This window comes from Haliotis cracherodii, unplaced genomic scaffold (genome assembly GCF_022045235.1).
Source record: "Haliotis cracherodii isolate W230 unplaced genomic scaffold, xgHalCrac1.p SCAF_32, whole genome shotgun sequence".
In the NCBI taxonomy this organism is placed as follows: Eukaryota; Metazoa; Mollusca; class Gastropoda; order Lepetellida; family Haliotidae; genus Haliotis; species Haliotis cracherodii.
In genome coordinates, this window is record NW_027266289.1 from 1,690,993 (window position 1) to 1,697,009 (window position 6,017).

Genomic DNA, 6,017 nt, shown 5'->3' on the forward strand with positions numbered 1-6,017 from the left:
CATGAGCGCAATTGTCGCACAACCTGCACTTTTCCGATCTTAGGAAAATGTGCGTCAGACAAGAAAACTCGGCATCCAGCGGGTTAATTTTGATTGCGCATCCACAAGTTTTAAGATACAATATGTATAACGTATTCTGACGAGGCACGATGTGCTTTTCATTTGGCATCTATCAGTTTGTCGAAAACGCTTTTCCCAATGTAACTGACGTTAAGTGAATTTGGCGATCGGCTGATACACAATCATGTTATCTAACAGTTGTAAGATATGCAATCGTTTTATCTAATAGTTATAATATAAGCATAAATTTTATTTAAAGAGGATGTTTATAGTTTTTGTTGCGTATTTGATTTGTCTGCGTAGTTAAGTTTATTTAATGCGTATTTACGCAAATACACAGCTCATCTCGAGCTCTGCAATTTACCTTTTTCTTTGTTTAATTAGATTGGATCGAGATTGCAGACTAACATGAAATCACTAGACTGGGTTCCTGCTTACCCTTAACTACCTTAAGCTTGCGTGGCGTACCAACAATGGAACCAGTTTAATAAAATCACCCAACTTCCCCCTTACATTCCTACTGTACCAATTATATGATAGTTGATACGAAGTAGAATTCAAATTGACAAAGCAATAATGATAAGCTGGGGTAAGTGTATATTCGGTGTCACGGAAGTCATCACTTGATTATAAACAAAATGGTCAATCGGTTGCCAATCTCATTAAGATCAGATCTTAGTTTTCGCTAACGCTAAACAAAAATCTGAGGACATCCCATTACGGGTCACGTCAGAATGACCTCTCGCGAACTTTGACCGATCAATGAAATGACTGACAAGAAATCGACATTAGCCAATCAGAAGGCAGCTTTCTCGAGCTTTACGACACTTGTTTCAAACTGGCGACTACGCTTCCAAACATATTTTGACGTATTCTCGGTTAAAAATTTTAAAATTGATAAAATGAACATTCTGGAATGGCTTACAGATGGCCTAGATTGTATGGATATAATCATAAAACCCGTAACTATCGTTCGGAATACCCTCTGTTAAATATTTCGTGGTTGCATGATTAGAAAACACATTCCTCTGACACTTTAATGATCTGGTAAGGGACGCTCTGATTGGTTGGATTAAAGGTCGTTCTGACGTGAGCCGTAATGGAATGTCCTCAGATCTTTGTTTAACGATTGGTTAATTGCGAGTTGAACTCCAAGCATGGTTGTGGTCACCTATCACAGTGTGGAGCTTTGACTGGTGCCAGGTCCATAGGGCATATTGCTCACCTGGATATTACCACAATCAGTCCATTTGAACAATTGTGAATTCCTATCACCTGAGAATACATCCAACCAAATACGGTTGATGTCTATCTATGAGTTACAGAGAAGAAGTCGTTTAAAGCAATAACGTCAAATTACCCCTTTTTGGCCCCTTCGAACCAGCTGAGCTAAAAATACTCAAATTCCGCCGAATAGCAATTAAAATAAAGCAGCAACACTTGGCCGATTCAAAGGTAAACGTCAAGCAAAAATGTAGAAAAAAGTAGATATAAATCCTCATTTCTTTTCCAAAAAGGACACTTCAAATCTGATTCGTACTGTTGTCTTTGCTCATTGAGACGGTGGGATAGCCAAGTGGCAAAAACATTTCCTCGTCTTGCCCACATATGTACAATGAGAGAAACGTATTTCTGGTGTCCGCCTTGTTATTCCCGGCCAGTCTCAACACCTGATGTATAACAGCTACAGAACATACACATCCACTACTGATGCACAACCTTGTTATCCCCTGGCACTCTCAAAACCTGATGTATAACAGCTTCAGAACATACGCATCCACTACTGGTGCACATCCTTGTTATCCCCGGCCAATCTCCACACCTGGTGTATAACAGCTACAGAACATACACATCCACTACTGGTGCACATCCTTGTTATTCCCTGTCAGTCTCAACACCTGATGTATAACAGCTACAGAACATACACATCCACTACTGGTGCACATCCTTGTTATTCCCCGTCAGTCTCAACACCTGCTGTATAACAGCTACAGAACATACACATCAACTACTGGCGCACATCCTTGTTATTCCCTGTCAGTCTCATCAGCTGATTTATAACAGCTACAGAACATACACATCCACTACTGGTGCACATCCTTGTTATTCCCTGTCAGTCTCATTAGCTGATTTATAACAGCTACAGAACATACACATCAACTACTGGTGCACATCCTTGTTATTCCCTGTCAGTCTCATTAGCTGATTTATAACAGCTACAGAACATACACATCAACTACTGGCGCACATCCTCGTTATTCCCTGTCAGTCTCATCAGCTGATTTATAACAGCTACAGAACATACACATCCACTACTGGTGCACATCCTTGTTATTCCCTGTCAGTCTCATCACCTGATTTATAACAGCTACAGAACATACACATCCACTACTGGTGCACATCCTTGATATTCCCTGTCAGTCTCATCAGCTGATTTATAACAGCTACAGAACATACACATCCACTACTGGCGCACATCCTTGTTATTCCCTGTCAGTCTCATCAGCTGATTTATAACAGCTACAGAACATACACATCAACTACTGGCGCACATCCTTGCTATTCCCTGTCAGTCTCATCAGCTGATTTATAACAGCTACAGAACATACACATCAACTACTGGCGCACATCCTTGTTATTCCCTGTCAGTCTCATCAGCTGATTTATAACAGCTACAGAACATACACATCAACTACTGGTGCACATCCTTGTTATTCCCTGCCAGTCTCCACACCTGGTGTATAACAGCTACAGAACATACACATCCACTACTGGTGCACATCCTTATTATTCCCTGCCAGTCTCCACACCTGATGTATAACAGCTACAGAACATACACATCCACTACTGGTGCACATCCTTGTTATTCTCTGTCAGTCTCATCACCTGATTTATAACAGCTACAGAACATACACATCCACTACTGGTGCTCATCCTTGTTATTCCCTGTCAGTCTCAGCACCTGATGTATAACAGCTACAGAACATACACATCAACTACTGGCACACATCCTTGTTATTCCCTGTCAGTCTCATTAGCTGATTTATAACAGCTACCGAACATACACATCCACTACTGGTGCACATCCTCGTATTCCCCGTCAGTCTCAACACCTGCTGTATAACAGCTACAGAACATACACATCAACTACTGGCGCACATCCTTGTTATTCCCTGTCAGTCTCATTAGCTGATTTATAACAGCTACAGAACATACACATCAACTACTGGCGCACATCCTTGTTATTCCCTGTCAGTCTCATAACCTGATTTATAACAGCTACAGAACATACACATCCACTACTGGTGCACATCCTTGTTATTCCCTGTCAGTCTCATCGTCTGATTTATAACAGCTACAGAACATACACATCCACTACTGGTGCACATCCTCGTATTCCCCGTCAGTCTCAACACCTGCTGTATAACAGCTACAGAACATACACATCAACTACTGGCGCACATCCTTGTTATTCCCTGTCAGTCTCATCACCTGATTTATAACAGCTACAGAACATACACATCCACTACTGGTGCACATCCTTATTATTCCCTGTCAGTCTCATCACCTGATTTATAACAGCTACAGAACATACACATCCACTACTGGTGCACATCCTCGTATTCCCCGTCAGTCTCAACACCTGCTGTATAACAGCTACAGAACATACACATCAACTACTGGCGCACATCCATGTTATTCCCTGTCAGTCTGATCACCTGATTTATAACAGCTACAGAACATACACATCCACTACTGGTGCACATCCTTGTTATTCCCTGACAGTCTCATCACCTGATTTATAACAGCTACAGAACATACACATCCACTACTGGTGCACATCCTTATTATTCCCTGTCAGTCTCATCACCTGATTTATAACAGCTACAGAACATACACATCCACTACTGGTGCACATCCTTGTTATTCCCTGTCAGTCTCATCACCTGATTTATAACAGCTACAGAACATACACATCCACTACTGGTGCACATCCTTATTATTCCCTGTCAGTCTCATCACCTGATTTATAACAGCTACAGAACATACACATCCACTACTGGTGCACATCCTCGTATTCCCCGTCAGTCTCAACACCTGCTGTATAACAGCTACAGAACATACACATCAACTACTGGCGCACATCCATGTTATTCCCTGTCAGTCTGATCACCTGATTTATAACAGCTACAGAACATACACATCCACTACTGGTGCACATCCTTGTTATTCCCTGTCAGTCTCATCACCTGATTTATAACAGCTACAGAACATACACATCAACTACTGGTGCACATCCTTGTTATTCCCTGTCAGTCAGAACATGTACCATATGCCATGTTGAGCATACTAATTCTATTTGCATGTGTATCTGGTGATATTCTGTTCAAAAGAAAGCAATAACTCAGATTTTTAATTACATACATATCAAACTTGACAGATGGACAGACGAGGGATAATTAATAAAATAAACATGTAGATTCCTTATGATTAACTGTATTACAAAGGTGTCACTGGCATTTATTCCCAGTTCGACTGCAGACTGGCTCTGTTTTAAATGCAATGTCTGGATGTGAGTGAGTGAGTGAGTGAGTGAGTGTTTGGGTGGGTGGGTTGGTGGGTCATTGGGTGGGTCATTGGGTGGGTGGGTGGGTATTTGAGTGAGTGAGTGAGTGAGTGAGTGAGTGGGTGGGTGGTGGGTGAGTGAGTGAGTGAGTGAGTGAGTGAGTGAGTGAGTGAGTGAGTGAGTGAGTGAGTGAGTGAGTGAGTTGCCCCCGGATGGAATACGAACATCTCGGAATGTCTCCCGTGATGCTGCTCCAGGAAACCAAAAGTGAGTAAATAGAGGTTATCACGCGAGTGTGTGTACTGGATGATAAATATCCTGCATTAGGAATAAACATTGTATTTAGCGAGCCTTGGCGAGCTAAATACATAGTGTTTATTCCTAGTACAGGATATTTACCATCCCCAAAGACACAAGCGTGATAACCTCTTTATCATATAATGTCATTCTTTAATTCTGTGCTTTAAAATCGCTTTCCCTCTCTCACAAACATTACCCAAACATTGCGAGTTTTCCTGGAATGTGCGCATTAATATTTATTACGTCACAGGGTAAGTGATGTTTCAGTCGGACAGTGACAGTAGCCAATTTAGTTCCAACTCAAATCTGTTTCTTATACAGTGGCGAAGCAACATATATGCAAAACAACAGTTGTTTTTAAATGCCTTTCACGGCAATCCATCGGTCTGTCCGCTAGAGTAACTGCCCTTTGTCAAAGGGAAGCTACTCTAACCCTAGTCTATGAGACATCACGTCCACAGGCAGACATTGTTGACAGTCAGTCTGTCCTGTTATTACGTTAAGAAGTGTAGTCAGATGTACACACAGCGACAAAATGAAACAAGGTAATAATTCAAACATATTTCGGCCAAATCCAACTACTTTAATTTGTGGAGAAGGTTTCAAGCCGCAGAGGTCTACAAGCACAGATATGGCTACTGATCCGCTTGGCTAGGCCTCGTGCCCTCGCAAAATTGTTTCAAAATTTATATCTCCAAAGTTGCCAAAAATGCCTTAGCTACGTCACGGTAAGACACTGAATTTCAGTATATTAGACTGTTTTTTTGATAATGATAGCAATTATCCCTGTAGTTTATCCAGATTCCAGATTGTTCATTCTGACTTGATCGCCGAATGGCTAGGGCGACGCCATGTTTGTTTATAAACAGCGAAATTTTTAAAGTATACAAGTATCTAAACATGTCATTCGAAGCAATAATATCAAACATTGGGCCAAGTTCTTTTCTTAATATCAATGAAAATAAAACACATTCCAAAGATAAAACATTAATTATAATTATAATGCCTTTGGGAACTTATTGGGTGTGGATTTATTATCAACATCTCGGAAACCGGTGTGAATCCCTGGTACATATCAAAAGACTCCCAC